We start from the raw sequence: 25,334 nt of genomic DNA, 5'->3' as shown, positions 1-25,334 counted from the left end.
AGGAAAATGTATTACTGGTTTGTATTTTACTCCTTTTGCACACAAAAATAATCAAGACACGATCTTGTGCACATAAGCAGCCGTTTCCTTCAGTTCTGTAATCAATTTCTCTCTATCTGTCATAATTAGATCAGGTTGGTTTTATTTTTTGCTGAACTTCAGTACATTTCAAACGCTAACAGAAGAAATAAAGGCTCTGCAGAGTAATTAGGGAGGGATGGACTCAAGCCCCCGCTCCACATTTTGCAGAGAGAAAGTTTTAACCCCCGCTGTCCTGGGTGAGAATCCTGACCCCTAAACTACAACCTTTTCAGCAATACCTTCCTAATAAACTGAGCCTTTCTTTCCCAAATGCATTCTCCTTCAAAAACAGCTTTAAATGCTTCTAGGTGATAGTGACTTTTTGGTCTAAGTTGTACCTTTTAATTAATCACACCTAGAATGAGAAAATTATTTCATACATTCCCAATATGTTGGTTTAGTTAGGACACAAAGGAAAAAATATCACTATTCACATTTGATTCATTATTATCCACCGGTTAATATTCCAATTTTGCAAGTTAACTCACTCAGTTTGTGTACTGTTATATGAAATATATGCCCAGTTACCCATCACTGATGAGTCAAAAATGATAGAGAATGTTGACCTCATGTCCTTGGACAGCATTGTTTTTACTTGCTCTGAAGTCTGATTTTTAGCCAGTGAAAGTATATTGGTCCCCTTTTTAACTTCTTATTTATTATTACTTTAGTATCTTCCTGGCTATCCAAGCCAAACCCTCTGTTAAGAAATTGTTCCTCTTTCTATTAAGTGAAAAATATCCAGACTTCACATACTTCTTGGGGAAGGCAGACAAACTTGCTCAAAATTATCCCTCCACCTCCAGACTGTCAAAGGGGGAAGAGAATTCTGACCCAGAACCTATCTGGGTACACTGACAGGGCTTTAACTAGCTTTAAAGGAAGAAGGGGCTGATAGTGAACCTGTCCATGGCAAGGTGTGGGATAGCATAGCTAAGTTAAAGGGACAAGGTGCTAGTGGGGGCCCTCAACCTGCTGCATCTTATGATGTTGAAGATAACAGGGAGACTGAAGGTACAAACTTCAAAGTAATCAAGGAATTGTCTTCCAAGAAGATGGCAAAATCAGCTGCCCAGCTGAAGTGCCTCTACACCAACACACACAGCCTGAGAAACAAATAGGGGTCAGAAACCACTGTACTACTGGGTGATGTAGTGTAGTTGCCATGACCAAAACTTGATGGGATGATTCTGATGACTGGAATCTGGCTATTGATTGCTACAACTTATTTGGAAGGAACAGGTTAGAAAGGAAGGAGGAAGCATTGCCCTCTACATCAAGATAGGAAGAGAGTGTGAAGAGCTGTCCCTGAAGAATGGCCACAAGCAAGTCAAAAGCCTATGGGTGAGAGTTAGAGACTAAGGCAACAAAGGGAGCCTTGTGGCGGGGGTCATCTGATCAAGCGGACCCTGTTGAAAAAGTCTTCTTCCTCTAGCATTGTGTTTGCAGGCTCTTGTCCTAAAAGTAGCACAGTGAGATGGAGACAATCCAGAGGGCTCCTGAAATGTACTGAGGATAATTTCCTCAGCCACGTAATAGACAGCCCCAACAAGGGGGACTGAGTACTGGACCTGTTGCTTACAAACAGCTGAATTGATTGGTGGCATCAGGATTGGAGGTTGCCTGTTGGGCTGTAGTGACCATGCAATAGTGGAGGGATATCAGGCAGGCAAAGAGTATAATCAGGAAGCTTAATTTTAGGAAAGCAAAATTCTAGCTCTTTAGAGTGTTAGTCAACTAAATGCCTTGGGAAACTGTTCTCAGGAGTAAGGTAGTGGAGCAGAGCTGGCAGATCTTTAAGGAGGCTTTCCTTAGGGCACAAGAGTTCTCCATCTTCAGGTGAGATGGAGCTTAGCTGATCAAACTGGAGAGCAAGAAGAAGATGTACAGGAAGCAGAAGTGAGGACAAGTAACGTGGTAGGAGCACAGGGAAACTGCCTAACTCTGAAGGGATGGGGTCAGGAAGACCAAGGTTCAACTGGAACTGGACATAGCAAGGAGCACAAAGAACACTAAGAAAGGCTTGAATAGGTATATCAACCAGAAAAGTAAAGTCCTGGAGGCTGTATCCACCCTACTGAACAACACAGTCAGGCTGGTAACAATAAACAAGGAGAAGCGAGAGGTATCCAACAACTTTTTTTGCCTCAGTCTTCACTAGCAACTGCTCTACACACAGCCCTCAAGCAGATGGTTCAGAAGGTGGGAACTGGAGGGGGCACTGCCTCTCCCACTGTAAGCAAAGATCAGGTTCATGACAGCCTGAAGAACCTGAACATCCATAAGATGATAAGATGCAAACCGGGGTCCTGGGGGGACTGGCTGACATAGTCACCAGGCCATCCTCTGTGATATCTGAAAAGTCATGGTTATCAGGTGAAGTCCCCGGTGACTGGAAAAAAGTCAGTGTCACACTCATTTTTAAGAAGGGTAGAATGAATGACCCAGGGAACTGCTGACATGTCAGTTTCACCTCAGTGCCAGGGAAGATCATGGAGCAGATCCTCCTGGAAGCTGTGGTGATATGGGATAACCAGTGTGACTTCTCCAAGGGCAGGTCCTGCCTGACCAACCTTGTCACTTTTTATGATGGTGTAACTGTATCAGTGGACAAGGGAAGAGTCACTGATGTCATCTATCTGGACTTCAGTAAGGTCTTTGACGCGATCTCCCATAACGCCCTTCTCTCTGAACTGGAAAGATACGTATTTGATGAGAGAGCTGAGAGTGGCCTTTAAGTACCTAAAGGGGGTTTGTAAGAAGGAAGGGGACAGACTCTTTAGCAGGGTCTATTGTGACAGGACAAGAGTTTCAAGCTAAATGAAAGGAGATTTGGATTGGACATAAGGAAGAACTTTTTACCGTGAGAATGGTGAAATACTGGAACAGGCTGCCCAGAAAGGTGGTGGATGCCCCATTCCAGGATCATCAGTTTGCTGATGATATGAAGCTGGGAGGAGTAGCTGACAGACCAGAAGGCTGTGCAGCCATTCAGCAAGACCTGGACAGCCTGGAACCCCTACAATTCTGTGATTCTGTGTAAGACACTCCCCAAAAGCTTCTGAGACTTTGTAAATCCCTTCCTTCAGTCTGAAACTATCCATATTTATTGACTCTTAGGACATACTACAAGACTCATGTGTTGGAGTAGCTCTTAGGAGTACTGGTTGATGAATGGGGTGCCAATGTTTATTTACTTCAGTTTGGTAGAGGAATGAGTCAATTATATTGCATTTTGGTTTTGCAGTTTTATGTTGGCAGAGTGCTTACAGCTTATGTAGGACCATATTTTACTTATTTTAAATATCTTGGGGGGGGGAAAAAAAAAAAAAAGAAGAAAAAAAAAACGAAAGAAAAAAAAAAAAGAATAAATAAAATGATGCAGTTGGTGTAAGATTTATGATGTCCTGAATTTTCCATGATTTTAAGTGGTTGGGTTTGTACATGACGTGTTAGTCAAGTATGCAGTCCATTACCAGTCTTGTCTGGCTTTTGAAACAAAAGGTCTTTTGTTGTGGTGAATCATAAAGAAAGCCTTGCAGGTCCTATTTTTATGATGACACTTACAAGAAAGAATCCTCACAAAGTCCCATCACCCTTCCTGGAGAGCAAGGGTGAGGATTCATACAGCAAATATGCTCCCATTTCTCAGTCTCAGAAAGACTAACAGTGAAAAAAAAAAAAATAATGATAGTAATTGCTGAATAACTTTACAGTTTTTGCCATGATTTTCCCATAAGGTATCCAACATATTTGCATCATTCAGCAAGAGAGAGAACCATACAGTCTTTCAATGCCATTCAACCTGTTATGTTCCCAATTAATTATTCAATCAGATCAATTAACAACAAATTGATTGCCTACCAAGCTCAGCTCAGTACTGACAACTTTGCGATAGTATAGTTGTCAGTAGATTTGTGAGAAATACTCTTATTTAATAAAATAAGCTGAGTGGGTATTAGAACACATCATTTACGGGTGTTGTACAGTCAGTCCTCTGACTGTTACCATCTTCAAAGCAGATGCTCAATTTTGCCAACTCCTTGCTTAAGTGTCCCAATAAAATATATCCTGAAATCATTGGGAGACTTTCCGCTGGCTTCAGTGGACATTGGGCTATGTTCTAAAAGGCTTTCAAAGCCCAACAGATGAGCTTTTAGAGGCTTTTCTGACTGTTAGGACAAGCTTTCCTTAAAATAAATTTTGATGTCAGGAAGACTCCCTAACACATTTCCCAAAGGACCAGGAAATGTTTGGCTGATCACAAATCCTTCCATGCCAAACAGAAACCTTCAAATACACTGGAAAGCCACAGATAGGTCTAGGAAATTCTTATGTAAAGAGATTTAAGGTAAATATGGAAATGAATAGATTAGAAGAGAAATGTGTAGGGTGAGTTATTAACCAAAGTAATCCAGGCCTCCTTACCCATGTGCCACCATGTGCTCTACGTTCTTCCTTAAGCCTATCCTAATGTGTTTTCCTTAAGGCTCTTTTCCACTTCCTCAGTTCATGAAATAGAGTAACATTAGCTCGTCTCAGTGTTAACAGATGTTGTGAGGAATTATTTTAAAGTCACTCGTATCCTGTATCTCTCCATATCTTTTAGCTCTATTGGAGCAAATTTTAGGAGTTTTTTCCAGGAAAATAAAAAAAAATTTAAAAAGGACGAGGATTTACACTGTACTCTCACTGTCACTAAATAAACCCAACATGAAGTTAAATCACTGCAGTCAAAGTATTTTTATGAATTTTATAAATCTTTCTGTATCTCCGCTTTTCCCTTGAGCTGGCAGAAATCCAGTTTGGGACACAGCTGTACACTAAAGGGACTCCGGAAAATCGGAGTGGTGAAACCAAAGGGCAGAGAGAGGCCATCGCATCCACCAGTCTGTGCCTTACAGGCATAACACTCCTAACAAACCTGATGTTTCAGACAAGAAAGAGGCCCTAGTGGATGCTAACTACTTGCTGTTTTTCACTGCCTTTCTGTAGTAACCCTGCCCATATGCAGCTATCCTAGAAGAGGAGACTGCAATATTATTTCAGTGGAGAAGGGACGGATGGATAAGTAGTAGTAAAGTTTTAAAAGTACACTTATAGTAAATTCAGGTGGGCATGCAAAATGTTGGATACCCATCTGGAGCCAAACAACGGGAACTCTAAGGAGCTTCTCTGGTAAGAAGGAGCTCCAAGTTCAAGGAAGGCAATGGAAAAAAAAATCACATTTGCTGCATATAGGCTGCAGCTTAGACCCCTGCCATTCCAGAATGTGCTGAAGATACATTTGGGAAACACTTTTTCTTAAAGCTTTTGATGTTGTTTTTCTTTTAAATCTGTCACGGGTTACTTAGATTTACCTATGCCCGTGACAGGGGAAGCCACCCCGTGGGCCCCCCTCCCAGGGCCCGGAAAGGAGGGGGAAAAAGGGAGTGGGATAAAACAGCGACAATCTAAGGAGGAAAAACTTATTTTACTAATATGATACCGAAATACAAGATAACACAATATAATATAATTGAGGCTAACAAATTGAACGAAACAGAGAGAGAGAGTCCCCGAAAACCGAGAGGCCTACTGTGAACTCTAGGCGACACGGCTGGAACGCTTCCCACTCTCCGAGAAGTTCGAGAGAAGAAGGAGGGCACTCCAGCCTGGGAACGAGATTATACAGCGTCCTGGTCCCGTGACTTATCATTAACCCTGTTGTTCTCTGGGATATGTAGTCTTCTTCTGTGGACTGCACATTCAATAGAAGTATCCATACTTTACATGATGTTATGATGTGGAATACTGATAGCAAAATTACAAAATTACAAAACCATGACAAAATCCCAATATTATAAATACAGCCCACGCACTGTGAAACTCTCAACTTCTCTTCTGCTAGTTTGTCTACAAGAATTGTGAAGTGACCTCAACAGCCAGCTCCTAAAATTTGCTGCAATAGAGCTAAAACATGCTGTAGCAGCTTGTCCTACTACAACTTGGCTGGGACACACCATGGTTGTCACCAGATGAGTACCATCAGGTTTCTTTGTGTGGGAAAAAAGGGCAGGAGGGAATATTGTCATGCCCTAGGGCTGAGGCTGCAGTTGCAGACATTGGGCTCATGCTCAGGTCCTGTTTCACTGTAGCTTTTCTGTCTTCTTGGCTTTGAGATAACAGAGATAAGATTTTAACACAAAGATCCATGTTTTTCTTACTCAGAAGTCTCAAATACAGCCTTCATGATCATCAAGGAGGGATGAAACCACCCCATTTCTTGCTTATAAATGTATCTGTGATGTGTCAAGTTTATATGGGCATGTGTGATCCTGTGTTAAAATTAAGATGTAATGGAAGATGAGTTTACATAAATATTTTTAGAGTTTATTGTTGATTTGAGAATAACTCCATGCAGTGGCTGGCGCTCTTAAATCTCGTTATCTTCAGAGAAAGCATGCACTGAAATAGGAATGGATAGAGATCATACTTTCCTCCAATTTAGAGTCTCCACAATTCCTCCAACATTAACAGGATTGAAGCAGATTCATGTCAGGACAGAATTTGGCCCATTGTTGTCATCTATCTGAAAGCACATACAATATGCCATAAAGCCAAGTATTTGTGATGACTGGGCCCTGAATGTGAAGAGATGGGGCTGAATCATATTCATACAGTCAATGAGTGATGACACTCTTTAATCCAAATAAAAAACTAATGTCTACTGGAAGGACAGCCTGGGGCAGTATTGCTTTAGGAGAACAAAGGCACTTGGTTTGTTGTAGCATATGTGGTAAGAGTGCCGACAGATCAAGCAAAAAACACAGCTTAGCTCAAGAACGACATTTGGATCTGCCCTGTGGATGGGACCAGGGGTCTGGCATTTACAGATTACACATCACTTACCAAAATAGAAAGCAGTTGCAAAAGTTTGATAACAATAGAGTTTTTTTTTTAAAAAAAAAAGAAAAGAAAAAAAAAGAAATATGAAATGCACAGTTCTCACATGTGGTCACTGTTGCAGGAACAATGGGTCACACTTGACTTGCAAGATAAGTGGGGAAGCAGTATCTTGTCTGGTGGCTTAGTGGGGAAGTAGAAGGAAAATTACTCCCCTCAAAAATATTGTAGTTTATATATCTGTGAGCAGCAAGTAGTTATAGTATTTCTGAGAAACACTTTTCCACTGATGAAATGCAGTGTCTTTTGACCCTCAGCCTGCATTGTTGCTTCCTCAGTTCTACACCTCCTGTCAAACTGCTCCAACCTCAGCAGCCCCTGCGAGAGGACCAGCATGATCCTGGGCAAGGGCTTCATCCTTCAAGCTCTGAAGGACACCTTGTTTCTTGGGGTGCTGAGCAACACTGCAATACCCCATTACTTTGGGGTCATTCTGGTGCCCACTTCCACACTCACACAGAAGTGCCACCAGACCCAAGCCAAGAGGTCTTAGGGCAGCTCTCCACCTTGCCAAAGAGTCTTTTCTGAAGGTGCAAGTAAAGAGTAGGCCCCTTTTCTGGATGGAAAATAACAGTGGTCCAGCAGTATTTCTGGTCCACCAGCCTTCCACAGATGTTTCATGTCTGTCCATGTGATTTCATGTTCCTCATAATCACTTGATTGCAGCATGAGGGCCCCCAAGCACACGCCCCAGGCACACAGTATTTGTATGATTTATTTGTGTGTTTTATACCACGTACAGGATACATATATGTAATGCAGCCATGGCCATGCCCTCCTTGGATGACAACACTGCAGTGCAAACATCACGACATCACTGATGCCAAAACACAAACATCATAAAACAATCATCACACTATTGAGGCCATAAACATCACAACACCAAGGCCCTAACAGGCTCGATTCATTCCTTTAGGCAGTGCTCCAGGAAAAATGACAAAAAAAAAGGAAAAGAGAGAGAGAGAAAAGGCAGAGTAGATGGATGGCACATGCAGGTGGGGAGTATGGGTACCTCCACAGACCCTTTCCCACAGCATCCCCAGGAGGTTTCTATCCATACTTTATTAAAACCGGCTATTCTCAACCCAGATTCATGCATCCCAAATCGGTATAAACTCCTGTAACCACATTAGTCAATCCAGACAGATTCATCCATTACTTAATGCATTACTCAGATTTCAGTAACAGAAGGTATGTGATCTAGAGTCAAGTTCTGTTATGCTTGGATGAAAATAAAAATGGTAAAAACGCTCTTGGTAACTGCACCTGTGAGACAAGATTCACTGATTTTGGGAATGATGGCTAAATGTTTTCAAGGAAGTAATGTTTTAAAATTGCATTTTCTTTCAAGATTTGTTCTGATGAGCATGTAAAGGGCCTGACTAGCAACAAGAAATCTCTGTCAACAAGAAGCAAAGGAACTTTTTCCTCATTGAAGTTTCAGTAACTAGGTTTGGTCATTTGTAGTTACTCCTGCAGTAGCAGGGCAGCATAAAGGATCCGTGGCTGTTCACTAGGAAACCAAAACAGTTAGGGGAAAAAAAAACACACACAAAGTTAAAATGAAGAAATCACGCTCACTACGTCATGAGAGGAGGGAAGGGAGAAAGGAGGAGTATGTATTGCTGAGTGCTGAAATTAAATTTAACTCAAAATTTCAATTTAATTGAAATTAAAATTTCAAATTTCAAATTTATCTGTAAGAGCTTGTGTGGGCAGGAGCTTAGTATGGTTTTCTGCCAAGAAATATCTCCCAAAGGTTGTGAGTGGTTTGGAAATGAAGAAAATATGTGTTGAAAGGGAATGAACCTCTACCACTATTCACCCCCTCTTTGTTGCGCACCCAGCCAGGCATTAGTGAATTCCTTGAGTTCTTGTGTGTGGTTCGTGGTTGCATGCATGCTGTCTTCTCCCAGTAACTGCCTCTGCTGGAGATCTTCCTGCTGGAAGATAAGGAACTTTTTGCTGTTTTGCTGTTGCTGATAAGAAGGTCTCCTTGACCTTTTATGCCACATTCCCTAAGATGGAGCCAGAGCCACAATGACAAGTGGTGTTTCCTGAATTGCCATCCTGGTTTCTGCCCCAAGCTTTCCACTTCATCCGCCTCTCCAGCCTAGCAGAGTGGCAGCTCCAAGGCCTCAAGATGGGTAGAAGGAATGAAATGCCTTTGGGACTTCATAGGACTTATGTGAAGCAGTAAAATCTTCCCAGGTCTTCATCACCTCAGAGGACGTGTTGCTTTCCAAGCCCACCCATACAGACACATCTTTCCTTCATGTTGCTACTCCTCTGCACCAGCTTGGTATCTCCTTAGCTAACCTCACCTAATGTAGCCTCCTCTAGTCCTTCAAGCCACTGCCACTACCTGCTGGAGTAACCACACAGATGTGTGAAGGAGCAACAAGGAGAAGTGGCTGACAGCAGGAAGACCTGAAGAACCAAAGTACATGTGAGGACCAAATGTTCTGCTTGCCTCAGGCTCAAGACTACCCCTAGGGATGGTCTACCTTATTGACATTCAGTCTAGAAAAGAACAATGAGCACATGGATTGAACAAGAGATGATGACTGACACCGATAGTGAGAAGTTACCTAAAGGTCATCATTTGGCTTAGGCTGAATGAAGACACACATTTTAGTCCCCAGGTGAAGTAAAGGTAGGAGAGCTGCAGGAGTTCAGCTCTGTGGTTGAATGTGGCTACCCCCCTCTCTCCAAGCACCAGGCAGAAGACCTCAGCATAATTTCACCCCATGGTCCTGACCGCCAACTTCCTCCTGGCACTGTCACGCATGGAGTCTTCACCAAACCCAATTTGCTGCTGTGTGCAGCCTGATGAAATTTGCTGTTGGGGTGACACATGTCACTCAGACCCAGCAAAGGAGACCTTTTGAGGCAGGCTTTAATTGTCAGTGTAGAAATACCAGGAGAGTGTTTGGGAGGAAAGCCAGGAGGTGAGTTTGTGGGACTTTATATCTGCAATCTTGTCGATGTGTGTGTTGAAATCTCCCAGGATGACAAGTCAGAGTATTTCATCACCATTGTCAACAAGGTATCAGTGAACTCCTTTATGAACCCTTTAGTCTGTAGAGGTCTGTAAATGAGCATAAAACTGTATGTTAGCTTTGGCTCAGGTTTCTATTGTCAGATGAATGAATTTAAACCTTACTCACAGCCTCAATTAGAGCTGCCAAATCCCACCCAGAGGAAGTATCTGGGGCAGCAAACTGCTTTATCAAACCTCTGTGCCCCTGCACTTAGCTGACCTATTTACCAACTGCTATGGACAACCTGCCTGCATGGCAAAAAAGACCATGCACATCCAGGGAGGTTTGCATCCAACACAGATGCTTTATTCTGACAGTGTTCATCAATTGACAGGCCCCCTCTTTCCCTTGTGGGCTGTGTATTCTCTCATCAAGGACTATCAAATGCTCCTTTGACCATAACCAAATTGTATAATCAAGCATTTCAGCTGCTCACCTGCAGCCACATCTAAGTGTTGGGTTTTTCCACCAGGTGTGCATCTGGCTGCATGATTTCTCCCTGGCTTATTTCTTCCTTACTTTGCTCTGAAGTTTGGCCACAGCCTGAGGTGCAACACTGAAATGGCTGTCAAGGGAAATCTCTGTGACTTTTTGACGTCTCCTGTGGTAGCAGAAGTTACTCCAAACCCGTATTTTAAAACCACATTGTCAGGTAAGAGAAACCACTGTTCCTTGTAGCAGTGGCAGAAGTCCTCTCAGAAGGGCTCAAACCACTGGGGGACACTTTCTGGAGTCTCATCCAGTCCCACCTTCCCTAGGTTTTCTCAAAGATTTTTTGATTCCTACTCAAATTAATGCATGAGCCCCTAGCTAAGGAATCCATTAGTAAGAACATAATAGCCAACAGTATCCACAGCTCCACAGGGAATCAGTCAGCCATGCACACCCCATGTTAAACCAGCAAGACAGTGACCACGATGCTAAGCAAAGGAAAGCACTCTTTTTCCATGCATATAACATATGGGTTATTTGTAAAAATTGCCACTAGTCAGCAACAGTATGTTACTCACATGTGTGGGCAATATGAGGACAAGTTTATTTCCAAATCCCCTTCCTCCTATTAGTCCCTTGCCTTTGGTTTTATGTGGGTTATCCAAGGATGAAGGTTATCTGAGGTCTTATTTTCAGCAATAGATATTTTTAAAGGACTGGAGGTTATCTGAGGTAGAAAATAACAGTATTTTGGAGAGTTTGCAGCCCCGCCTAGTATCGTTTAGTTGAAGATATGCCTGCATGTACAACTGGTCAATTCACTCTGGTAATTTAACAGCGTTGCTGAATTCCTCACTGATGCAATGGTTTCACTTGCTAACTTTTATAAATAACACTTTCTAAAAATCTCTGTTTACCCAGGACATCCTGGCTAACAGTGTTTTGGCACAGGTTCCTCATTCCTTCATCATCTTGCAGCAAAGACCTCAGCATAGCAGTCCACACAGACATGAAGATGTCAGCCCTTCCAAAACTCCAGCTCAAAACACTGAATAAAAGCTTCCTCAACAGTACAAATTTACAAACCATATTAAATTTTTTATTAACTTTCTACATTGCCCCCCTAGAACAGTTCAAGTTCATAGTCCCAGGTTTTCCTGAGACGGTGAGCATGGACTGTGACATCTAAAAGCTCACCTGAAGCTGTAGGAAGAAGAGTGACTAGCAAGCACAACTCTGATACATTTGAACTATTTACAGCAGGACAAAAACTCAGCTGTGATCAGCAGTTTCCTACAGGCAGACCTCAAAGTATGCAGCAGACCACCCAAAAAAACTAGAAGGCTTGATGAATCTCATCACCACTGTTTCTACACACGAGTGTACACTTTTTTAGCTCCTTTTTGCTCTTAAAAATCCAAAGTAACATCCATGGAAGAAAACAGAAGTTGGCAAAAAAGCATGACCCCATTCAAGACTCTGCCACCATGCCCAGAGCTCCCCATGTCTCTAAGGAGAGAAAGAGGGAACCCTATGATACAGGCAGTCACCCTCACCAACACCAGCTGGATGGGGTTGAGATATCCTGGTGAGGAGATTAGGCTGAACTCCACACAGGTTTTATACCAACTCACAACAGTATGTTCTGGTGCATAGGTTGATCTGGAAGGAGCTTGTCCTGCAAGACCTCAAAAACCATAGAAACAGTCACAAGCCAGGAGCCTGTGTCCTGCTACCTCCATGTAAGCAAACCTCGGCAATTTGCCCTTTATACTGAAACCTATGCTTTTGTTTTAATTGAGCTGCTGAATAGAGGACACCGTTGTGGCTAGAAATAACATATTTTGAGGTCAATAATTCAATCTGTTCTAGAGAGGCATACTGCTGGTGCTCTTGGCAGCACTCACACGGTGCTGCAGTCAGCCAGTCCCCAGGAAGCACTCTCCCTCACGAAGCAATAGCGGTGCAAGTGGCCAACATTTGGGCTTGGCTGCCGAACCAGAAAAGGTTTTCAAAACTTTAGCTCAGATGAACCTAAATCATTTTCTTGAGACACGGAGGGATGGGGGAAACTGAAAAGTGTCCTTCATTTTTATTAAGCACCTCGCAGTTTCATTTTCAGCCACTTGAATGAAAAGTAGAAGGAACAAAAGGCCAGGCAGGTCATTCATTTCATCCCTTTCCTATTCCACGACCCAGCAGTTAAAGAGTCCAGCATATGAGTAATCCAAATTCAGTTCTTTTCCTCTCTTTTTTTCTGAAGAAATTTAAATCTACAGCTCCTCACTCACTTTCACAAGAGGGTTTCAGAAACATTCCTTCGGGCATTCCAGGCATGACCCAAAAGCCAATGCCAGCTGGTCCCCAGGAGAGACCGAGAGAATCTCTCCCTGTGGTATGTGGTGGTGAATAGGTTCACTGGAGTCGAAGGAGTGAATTTGGAGTCACTCAGACAGAACTGCAAGTCACACCTGGCTGTGTCATGCTTTCAGCAAATGCCCCATTGAGTCTGTGATTGTATGAGGGGATTAGGACAACATTATAAGTTTTGGGAGTGGCTCTCATGCACACAGACTTCTACAGGCACATAGGTTTGTGATTCATTAGATGATGACTGCAATCTCATGGGTGGACTTTGTTGTTTCATCTTACTTCTTTTGAAACTTCGGCTGCAGCTGGAGAGATCATCCATCCCAAAGATTCACACTTCAGTCCAGTGTCCTGCAAGCCTGAAGAATCATGAACCTGCTTGGTCTAAGAAAGGTTGAAGCTTGTTTGAAGACTGTAAGAAGTTAAGCCTCTCTGCAGCCCCATATCCACAGAATACAGCTGCATCTAATTATGAATAGCATTTTGGGGTTGCTGCATATGATGTTGATTTTATAAACCCTTGCATTACTGTCCAATGGAGAGATATAAAAGCACTTAGAAGAAAAAGATCTAACAAGCTATGTTAAAGTGGGCAACAAAGATAGTAAAGCATCCTGCTGGAGATGTTAGTTTGGAAAGGGCAACATCTGCATATATTTTTTAGCCCCCCAAAAAAGATGAACAGAAAGGGAGTCTTTGACGTGTGCTTTGAGGAAATCATTCAGCATTAAGAGATTGCAGAGAAACACTGAGATTTCCTGCTGGAAAGGATGCCATGGAGCCAAGTTAGATTTCCCTGCTCCCTCTGGGCAACATCTTTAACCCCAGAACTGGTAGAAGCACAGAAAGGGCTCATCTGCAAAAAGGTACCAGATTCTGAGGGGATTCCTTGTCCCTCTGAGCAGTTTGTGTCCATCTGTGTAACTGCTGATAGCAGTTATTATCTCTTCCAAAAGAAAATGAACAGTGTTTGAAAACAGAGGACAACAGCAAGCTTTGCCTCTCTAGGACAGGACCACCAAAGAGTTGTAGTTGTTTTTTTAAAGAGCTTATTTTACTGAAAGGTGGTAAAGTGGGTGTTCTTGTGAAGTACTGTGTATATATGTCACTTATGGGACAAACTGCACCTTTTTTTCTAAACAAACATTGGCATCCATGTGGCATATGACCTTTGTTCTCTTGGCAATTTTGTTGAGAGAAAAATATGCATCACGACCTCAGTATGTTTTCTTAGAGTACAATGCTTATATTAGCATAGCAGTGTCTTACAGCATCACTATAGCTAAGTTTGTGTCAGCATTTCCATTACAACTAACCCTCTTCAGGGCTGTTTGGATGAAGCAGGATTCATAAAGGACTGTTTAGAGGCTGAGTTTCAGTCTTAACGTTGAAAGCATTTGTTTTTGTTAAATCAGAAGATGGCCAGGCTTCTTGGCCTCACATTTGATCAATCATGACTTCAATCCTATTCTGGGCAGTGGTGGTTATGTGGATAGGATTGTAGCTATCTTTTTGTAAATAGGAAAAATATCTTGCCAAATAACATGATTTTAGCATGAGTTTTGCTGTATGCATTGCTATTCCTAAAGATCCAGCTCCTGGCTTGTGTAAGTTCTGAACAATTCCTATTTCACTTGTGTTGGTTTGCTTGCTGCTACATACAAAAATAAAAGATATTTCTGAAAGAAACCAGGGCATGTGGACATTAAAGATTCTTACACCTCACATCAAACATAAGAACAGCCAAAAATATTCCCTTTAGTAATATTTTTAATCTAAAACCTTGAGAAGTTATAGGCCAGTGGCAATATTCACGATGCTGAAGTAAATAATCTGGCAGTGTTAGCTGTGCAATAAAAGGGCAGAAAACTCAGAAAATCCTCCAGTTCAACCCACATAACAACTGTAATTTAATCAGGAATTCTGGGTTGCAATGTGATTACAAGTTACAGAGAGGACAGAAGCTCCATCTATAGCAGCACAAGGTTTTTGCTGGGTTAGAGCACTGTGCATATTTTTAATCAAGAAACAGTCCAGCATTTGGAATGTTTACAGTCAGACATCTCAGACAACTGGAAGACACTGAAGAATATCCTTTAGCTTACTGGGCGATACCCATAGGTGTTTTTTTTCTCTCCGCCTCATATATCCCTTTGAAGTAGTAGGATAGGAGTTTGTCTCCTCTTAAGGAAGAAATGAAGGCATAAAGAAATAATTTAGTTTGGATATAAGGAAAAAGTCCTTTACAGCAAGGGTGATGAGGCAGTGTCATGGGTTGCCCAGAGAGATGGTGGATGTCCTGTCCCTGGAGACATTCAAGGTCTGCACCTGACCAAGCTGTAGGTGTCCCTGCTCATTGCAGGGGAGTTAGACCAGATGGCCTTAAAGGATCCTTCCAACTCAAATGATTCTATGACTCTATGATTTGTCAGTGAATGGCAAGAAAAACTCTAATTAAAAGATATGGAGGAGTGGTCATCAAATCTACATTATGTTCATCACATTTGTCATTGCAAAGACAAACAGTCTGACTGACAGATTATGAGAGGGGTGTCGTGCTGCCAAGCAAAACATCACAGACCATGGAGGATGTAGACACAAGCAGCACTGATCTAAAGCACCTTCCTCCTCCCAGGAAGCAGCAAAGAGTGGGACAATCAGGATCTCCTCTCCCCGAGGAGCTTTGTGCTTCCTAGATGAGGACATCAATGCAATTCTCCATCATGTCTGGAGAAAATGTAGCAGGAGATGGCTGGAAAGTCTCATGGACATCCATCTGCCCACTGTTTTCTCCTTGCTCTTTCCAGGCCCAGCAGATCAGCTTTCTGGGCTGGTGTTCAGAGGTGCCTGTGGATGGAAGGGATGGAAGGGGCATCCTGAGCACCTGACTCCAGCAGTCTGGATCTCCCATCTGGTTAGTGCAGCTCCCAAGCTGTCTGCCAAAAGCAAGTCTGGCTCACACACTAGCAGGGAGAAGGAACATGAGGCTACAAAGTAGAGGCTTTGGGAAACACACACCAATTCTAGGCACCCAGTCATGTCTGCAGCACCTTTGAAACTGGATCCTTCTCCTTCATAACAATGTTGTTTCTTAAAAACCCTTGTTCTTTTCCCTCCTTGGTTACACTGGGGTTGTGAATCTCCCTCTAACTGAAAATAATGTACACTGCAGTATTCTTAGTTTCAGGGGCTTTGACATGCCAAGCACTTTCATGCACATTAATAAAGCAAAAACTGAGAACTGGCACAGATCTTTCATAGTTCAGTTTGTGCTTTTAATACGTGTTCTGTGCATGCCAGCCTTACTATTCTTTATTAGATGGAAAGAAGCTCTTCTATTCTTAAAATGGGTTTCATTGAAAAGCAAAGCCACTTCTCTGCATTTATTTAAGAGCAGAGCTAGTATAGAGACCAGCATGATGAATTTTAAACAGAGTTCACATCTGGTCCAGAAACCACAATCAATTTATTGCTGTATCTGAAACATTTTCAGCATCTGTCATATAATATATTTTCACACGTTTCTAACAAGACATTTTCTTGGACGTTACATAGACAGGTATATCTGTCAGTTCAATTTCATGCAAACGAAACAGAAGAATTTTTGGCATGGTTTATTATACTGTCTTTGGAGCAGTGTAACTATCATGTGAAAAGGGTATTATTTAAGGATGCCAGAAGCTCAGCAATTTCTTCCAAAACATGGAACTACTGACTACGCAGCAGATTTTATTTTATTTTTTTTACATCTATACCTTCCATTTTTCCATTTTGATAGAACCCATTATCCAATATATCTGAGGGAGAGGTGCATACCTTGCTATTGTAAAACTTACCTTAGCCCACTGTGGGAACTGTTTCATCCCACGTTAAAAGCAGAATCTCCCACTCACAATGGCTATTTAATCACAACTTTATTCCAAGTTTTATTAAAAATTAAATGGCAGTACAAATCATATTAAAATCCTTAAGAGCTTCACGTTTTCACCCAAACCTCTCACGGGCTTTCCCACACAGAACCACAGATGTATCAAATAGCTTGACAGCACTGCAGCCCTATAAATAGGCACGCCAACTTGCCCCCATATTGGCCCCAGTACAACCATTTACCACCTCATTTTTGGCTACATAAACTGCCTCTAAGCACTTTCTCATTTGAAAACCCTGGGGTTCCTGTAAGAGCTCTGCATCAGCACACAAAGTCCTGTACTCCTCACTCTTTCTCCTGCACTCGTATAAGATCATGCATAACCATTACTTCTCTGATGAAACAAATAGAAAGCGGTCAGGGGCCTGGGATGAGTATCATGTCTTGGTAATGGTTTACTTGTTTCATTTGCTCTTCTTTATCTCACTGAAACTGTGAGAAGATGAAGTTTGTCACGGAAAACTGGTTTGCATCTTCAGATGAGCAAGTCTGTGTTCCTGCTGTAGGCACAGCTCAAGAAGTGGGGAATCAGATGAGTCTGCTATAAAACAGTCACCCACCACAGGAGGAAAGCCATGGGATGATTAAACATCTGTTCCTGTTCAGTCGATCTCTGTCGTAATTAAGGGGGTCATTTAGCTCCTTGGGTTGAGAAGGAGAGCCCAACTTGACCATCCAGGAATGGTTGATACAACATGGTCTCTACCAAGCAAAAAGGTTTTGGTCTTTTGAAAATTGCTTAGATGTGGGCTATAGATACAGAAAACCCACAGGTGAAATCAGAGGAGGAGGGTGAGGCTTGATGCCCAACATCATGGTGGGAAACAATAGCACAGAGTACTTGCTGGCTGGGCTTGGGTGCTCTGGGGCTGGCTGCTGCCTCTGTGCTCCCATCCAGGAGAAGCTCCAGCACGTGCACAAGTCAAAATGTGGAGCCCGGAAAAAAAAATGCTGGTGCGATTTCTATTGCATTTTAATCTGCAATAAATCTTTTAATGTTGTGCCGGACAAGGCTGTGATGGTTTGAAAGTTTGTTCTTATTAAAGTGAGGTTTTTAACTAATTTAAAGAGATCGTGCTCTAACAAAACTTCGAAGCCTGATTCATGCTATCACTCTCATTTTATTTTTCTCGGTATTAATCCAGGTTTTCACAAGCAGATTCTCTCAAGACATTTTATGTGGGCTTGGTTCCATAGTAAAAATAAATATATTTCCAGTGAATTTGCCACAAGAAGCTTGCCAGCTCTTTTTAATAACTTTAACCATTTAACTGATAAACAGTATAACAGGTACACGGCGCTGAGCAACTCCACATCCCATCTATGTCTGATTAGAGGCATATTTCAAGTTGTTGTGCTGGTATCTTGCTGAAATAAGCCTGTAAAAGTTATAATGGCACAAGACAGAAAAGGGGTTAAGGAGGTATACCTCGCACTGCGCCATGCATTGAATTATAAGAAAGGAAAGGAATTTTTTCACAGAAGAAATTAGGTGGTAAGTGACATTCACGTAGAACTGAGCTTTTCCAATATATATTTGCAATTATGTTAGCCTGAAAACTGGGGTACTCTAAATTCCCCTGTGGCTTTGATGGGCTCAAAAGTTCCTGTTTAACAGCAATGTTTTAAAATTACAGCACGTTGGCTTTTAGTACCAAGTCATTCAATAAAGTGCAGAACTGATGGGTTACAGAAAATCACCTGTGGAAAGAGTAGATTTTATCTTTCTCCAAACACTGTGATATGTGTTGCCAAGATTTATAACTTCCCTAGAAGCTGGAAATCCAACTTTCACCAAAGGCACAGAGAAGTAAACGGCTGCTCTGCAATAAGAAAGCTGAATCTGGGGAAGAAAACAGTCTCTGAAGGAAGTGGGAATGCTTAAATCTATTTACACATCTGCAGCCATTTGGGATAGGTGGCATTCAAACAAAACTTAAGCCGTAAATTACTAAGACAAAGTCCTCACCTGCATTAAATTTCGCAAGTGGGCTGTAAGGAGGACTCATGCAGACAGGACTGAGCTTCACAGGCAGGTGGGAGCAGGGCCTGCAGATGGATGGTGCGCAGTGGCAGGATGGTGAGGCACAGACACAGGGGATTTGGACCAGATGGCCTTTAAGGGTCCCTTCTGACTCAAACGATTCTATGATTCCATGAAAACAGCTTAGGTGAGCAGAGCACCAAACATGAAATCTTGGCACTGCAGCGGTGAGCATTTCTAACGATCAGATTGGCATTTAAAAGACAAGTTGGCGCCTCCAGCATCAAGCAGATGTGTGGTGCCAGGCCACATCAAAATAGAAACTGCACAGTTGTGCTTTGGACTATAAGCATTTCAGTTCATAAGGCAATGATCAATTTTTCCCTTTCTCTGTCTGTGCATTTCTGTAATATGTTTCTACTGTCTAAGCCTTAAATATTGATACTGAACATATGTATGATATGAAAATCTGCAGGCATTTTGTGCTTTAATTCTGCAGGGATAGCTCAGCTGTCTCCAATACTACACATGCTGTATGAGTTGTCCAGTGTTAACAAACCTGGGACCTCTGTATTTCTTCAGCTTTTCTTCAAAACTCCATTTGTACACATCACAGTTGTTTCCTGTCACTACATGACATCTTGAAGTCATCAAAAATGCAGGTGTGTACCCAATTTGTTTGTGATAAGCACTTAAAGACCAGTTAGACATCTTTCAAAATAAGAATATGGCCCATATTCTTCTGGTGCTCTAAATGTGGTATCATCTACCACAGGCTAAATTACAAATGAATGTAAAAGACAAAACTCCATTGTACAGCCACTGCTATAGAGCTCCATGAAAGCAATTATGAGGCAGCTTCTGACCAAAAATGAATCTAAGTCCTGCAGTTGTACTGTGTGCTCATCAACACCAAGCAGGTCTGTTCACTTTCTCTGCTGACACCTGGGGTTTGTTTCAGACAAAGCCAGGCTGGAATCCCTCCCAGCGGGCATTGCCTGTATGTCTCATACCCACAAGAGGATGTCCCAAGGCTGCGTCAGGCTGTAGACCTCAAAAGACTCAAAGGGAAGAATAGACTTCTTTTTACAGCATGCAGCCCTGTCTCATTCCCACAACTGTTCAACAAATGCTCTTTCCTTCATAGATGTTTGGCTATGTTGCCATTGAAGACATTCATGTCCAGCCGAAACACAAACCAGAACATTTTTTTGCATTCTTGCAGCATCAGTACTCAAACTCATGACAAAAACTAAGCAAATAATTGTGTGGGGTTTTTTTTTCAACTCACTTGCAAAAAAATTGTTTGGGGTTGACCGAAACCAAATAATTCTTAGTGTCTCCACCCAAAACAAAGCACTTCAATCTAACAAAAGGTTTCTTTCAAACAAAAGTAAATACAAAGCCTTTTGTTTTCCTGGGGAGTGGAAAGAGGAAGGGGAAGTACTTTATTAGTTGTTTTTTTTTTTTTTTTTTAATTAAGGCTAGGTCAGCCTCTAAAATTAGAAAACTCAAAACAAACAAAAGAGGCTTTTTTTTCAAGTATCAAGTCAACCAGTTTGGATTTTCTCCTTTTCCTCCCAGAAAAAAAGAAATATAAATTAATGACCTAAAAAGGCTTTTTCAGCAGGAAAAGATGAGACAATTTCAGCCAGATCAACTCTTGAATTGCTGCTTTCAAAAAGGAAAATCCCTTTGCTGTGCTGCCACTCAGTCTTCAGCCCACAGATGACTGGGATCAGCGCTGCAGTTGGGTGTAGTTTGCAAAACCATTGCAAAACAGTGTGTTTGAAAGGCAAAATAGTCACAGTTTTCCATGCAGCCAGTGGGTGCGCAAGTGATTGCCAGGAGACAAACAAAGGTCAGAGCTGGCTCCCTGTTGCTGCCAGTTCCCATGAGGGTTGTCCTCAGGGTCCTCATTTCTTCCAATGAGCCAGTGTATGACTCCTAGGTTGAACTTACAGGTCTTGGTAAAACAGCATCATACTGTATCTAAATACTGAACACTTTATTCTCTCTGCCTCTTCCCCTTCTAACTGGTAAACATCAGAGGGACACAAGATGGCAGTAGTTTTTTTTTGTTTTTCCTTTTTAGGGGGAAGGGTGAGGTGGCTGCTACACAGAAAGAGGCAGCTCTAGTGTGCTAACTTGGAATTAATTGCATGAACATACCTGGCAATTATCCAGTAATGAGCAGAGAGGAACAGAAATACAGAGAAGGCCTGTTTCTCCTCACTTATTCTCATCTGTGCATGGGCATAATGGTGCATGTCACCCAAAGCATCTGGCAAATCTCATGTCAGCATTAGGCAATATCTATAGCCACCTCTGCTCTGCTCAGACAGAGACATCTGCAGTTAAAGGAGATGAATCCCACCCATTGAGAGATCCAATGGCTAATGCTAAAAACAAATTCAGAAGCATTTGGAGTGTGCTCCCCATTCCCAAACACTTTATGTATTTTATCCAGTAATCATCTAATGCCAAAGGAGTAGGACATCCAGGAGCCCTGGGCCTCCAGCTGAGACATCCTGTCAACAGGCTGCAGGGTTTTGGTGCCACAACCACTCTTGCTTTTCCTCTTTCAGCCTGACAAGGGGAAACAGCAGGCATTTCTGAGTGGCCTTCTGTACCAATAGAGACAGTGGTGCTGTGCTGACGGAAGCTCTTTGCACAGATCCCTTCAGGATGAGTGGAAAAAAAACTGAGCATTCTCCCAGCGCTCTTATCAGACCATGGTCTTATCATCTGAAGAGTTGCCTCCTGAACTTGGCTGTAAAACAGGCACCATGACACTCAGATAAAAGTAATTCTAGGCAAACATAGCAACAGCACTCTCAGATTCCCATGTAAAAATTATAATAAAGAACTGGGTTCAGCTTTTGGATTTGGGCACATAATTCTACTATAATTCCTCAATGGACACCTAAATCCTCAGCTTCTCCTTTGTATATCTGGGCCTTAGCATCCAACTCTTAGAGAAAGGTCTGTCAACTGATTCTAGAGGAGTGGGAACACCCCTTCTCTGGAGGTGTTCAAGAGCCCTGTAGATGTGGCACTGAGGGACATGGTTAGTGGGCTCAGTGGGCATGGGCTGGAAGTTGGACTGGATGATCTTACTGATCTTTTCCAACCTTAATGATTCTATAATTCTAAGTTCATCAGCACACAAAGAGAAACTTTCAGGCTGACTGCCACCTAAAGGTGCATCCATACCTTATTAAGTACATGAACTGGCACAGATTAGAACTGTATTATAACCATCACAAGCTGCTCAGATATGAGAGGTGACTATGCTTGCTGATGTGGTACACTGGCTTGTAACTGTTGTGATGAAATTGTCCAATCTGGTTGCTTTCTGTAAAACCAGGAGTGTAAGTCAGCTGTAGCACTGCTATTAACAGTCACGCATGTCCCTCTACCACTGTACATCTGTTTACCTCTCCAAAGTGCTCTTAGACACTAGTGCTATCCAACTGCACTGCAGTGCCTTCAAGTTGCATGAAAAAAGCAGTAGTAGGCACCATTTCCAGAAAGCTGTTTCTGGAATGATTACTTGAAAGTATTTTGTTCTGGGCAAATCACATGGTCCAGAGGGACAAAAGCTAAAGGTTGGGAGCTGCTGGAATTAAAGCACAAGTCAGTACTCCCAGTACTCCTTTCCACATCAAACCTCAGGAACAGTATAAAGAAAGCTACCAGATCGACAGCAGAGTGATATAGTAGAGAAAGCTGCTTTTCAGGGCCAGTAATCTGGCTCTCTTAAGCAAGAACTACAGCTAAAACTCTTTCTGAAAGGCCATGCTGGCCAAATTGCCCCAAAATGTGAATTCAAATAGACTGTAAGTTCAATATCATCAGGGTTGGTGAACAATCAGTGGAATGAAATCTCTGCCCAGAAAAATACCCTGCCTATGCCATGATGCAGGCAGGCACCCCTGTACAGGTGTGACCCAGAAAGGGATGAAAACAGCTCTGAAAAGAAGGGAAGAGGAGAGGGAGAGGAGAGGAGAGGAGAGGAGAGGAGAGGAGAGGAGAAGGAGGAGGAGAGGAGAGGAGAAGGAAGAGGAGAGGAGAGGAGAGGAGAGGAGAGGAGAGGAGAGGAGAGGAGAGGAGAGGAGGAGAGGAGAGGAGAGGAGAGGAGAGGAGAGGGAGTAAGGAAGAGGAGAGGAGAGGAGAGGAGAGGAGAGGAGAGGAGAGGAGAGGAGAGGAGATTACAAGGTCTGATTCTGATTGCACCTCGCTGTAAATCATAAGTCACTCCGTTTAGCCTGGAAGTTAAGTGAAATCAATGTAAGACCCTTATTTTTAGGGAAGGATAATTATTTTATTCCCTTATTTCCAATTTGAAGCAGCTCATCTAACATTCATCTGGCTTCAGGCTGCAAAAGAGCTTTTCTCTGGACGAAATCAACCCTTCTCCCTCCTTCAAATCCCCTGTCCTCTAGTAAAACACTTTAAAAACGTGTAAGAGCTATTTTTGTTGGGGTATGCCCAGTTGTCCTAGACATAATATAGACTGCCTCCCTTTCCAAAATCAACTTGAGTGTCCACTGTGAAGTTGTGAATTCAGAGACATGCAGCACATGGGAGCACCAGAAGAAGTACCTTGTAAAACAAAGGTGGGTCTTTCCCCTTCCCATGTCAAATCACCTGCAGCAATGCAACATTTAGCCAGCAAGTGGCTGCCTGGTCTGTTGTTGGGCTCTGATGACATTTCTCTCTGCAAAGTTTGGCATTTAGGTCCCATCCATTTTCAGAACAACTCAATTTCTTTGTGGAAATTTTTAAAAATTACTTCAAGATATATTTCTTCCTACATCTGTCAGGGTAATGTTACACATCCTGATCCATGTGAGAGATGAGCAGACTCGGACGTGTCTTGGTTTGGTGCCAAATACTACCAATACTAAAATGTGCAGCTTCTCCGCCCAATCCAGCATCCAAACCAGAAGAAAAAAGAAGTGCACAAAACTCTTGAGAGAAACTGTGTGATTCTTACCTCTGCTCACACTTCAGTGGTTGCAATAGCACTGAACCCTCTCCAAGCAGAGTTAATTCTGTCTTCCGTGTTTAAATGAAAATGTTCTCTTTTTCCCATGTGAGCTTGTAAAGTCATGGGAACGTATCATGCTGCCTTCCAGACATAAATCAGTGGGTATATTGGAGGGACAGCCCCCAAAATGTATACTTTTCTTGCCCTTCAGCTCCATTTCACCTATAACCATTTGCCCACATCCTGGAACAAAAAAGCATGTTTTCTTTGCCTTGGATTTACAACTTTCATATTTCTACTGAAGTTGGCCATCGTCACACAGCTGATATTAACAGCGTGACCCAGAATCTATCGGGAAGATAAAGTCTTATATAAGAATGACAATTATAATCCACCCCAAGTATCTACAAACACAATAAAGTGAAACGCAAATGAACTTTTCATGAGGATAGTCTCTAATATAAATTCCTTTCCAGCATTGCTCTCTTGCAAACATATCTTCACGTAGTATGCAATTGCCAAAGTGTTCTCCCTACTTCTGTTCTGATTATGCACAAATCCATCATTCTGAATACACAAAAGACTAAAAAAAATACATACATATATATATTTATACATATATATAAGCTGTAATAATTTATAGATTCAGGCTGCTAGAAAGTGCAACTTCATGCTCCTTTCTAAACTAGCACATAGACTAGTAACAAAGTATGTTAACAAAAATTAGTAGGGACAAAAAAAATTCAAAATATAGATGACTTGTATGCAACATATCTTAAAGATATAGCCACTATCCCTGCAGTCTGCTGCTCAGCTGAGGAAGTTTGTATCTTCAGGGCATGTAGGATTTCCATGCTTTCATAACAAGTAAATTTCTCTGCAAAAAGTAACTTTTTCCTTTGCTTGCTTGTTTGTTTTAATTTTAAAATCTGTCTCAAGTGAAAACATACATCCCAATGTGTCCTTCATCTTTGGCATAGCACATTCTATCCCAGAAACCTGTATGACACGGGCCCTGTTAGTAGATGAGCACCGATAATGACAATTCACCCCACAGTAGGGAAGGCCACCATCTCTACTTTGAGATAGAAAATGGACTCAAGCAGTGCTTAAACAATTTCCAAGACCCTGATCCCTGTTGCTGGACAATGCTCCTTGTTGTGTCACACAATGGGTTGAAACACCCCTACCAGCTCACCCCATTGGTCTGAAAGACCATCTGTACTAAAGCACTCAACTCCAAAGAGCTAAAAAGTCTATTGCTGCTTGAGCTTTGTTTTTCTTTTTCCTTTGGCCTCAGACTCTATCAACAGTTGACAGTTTCCCATGCACGTGGAGGTTCCCCATGCACATTCGTTAAGTATCCCACCTCTCCAAAAGCACCTGTCTGAAAATGCTTTTCTCATAGGATGTCCATTCCATATGTTTAAGTTTCCTTGGGAATTCCTTGACAAAGCCAGACAGTATTTTTTCTTTGACAAGACGTGAATTTGTTTCGGGAGAGCAAAAATGAATTTGGGGTTGAATTGGACTAATCCAAAATCTTCTGGGGGG

Source organism: Coturnix japonica, chromosome 1 (assembly GCF_001577835.2).
Source record: "Coturnix japonica isolate 7356 chromosome 1, Coturnix japonica 2.1, whole genome shotgun sequence".
Taxonomy (NCBI): Eukaryota; Metazoa; Chordata; class Aves; order Galliformes; family Phasianidae; genus Coturnix; species Coturnix japonica.
This window is presented reverse-complemented; position numbering follows the sequence as displayed.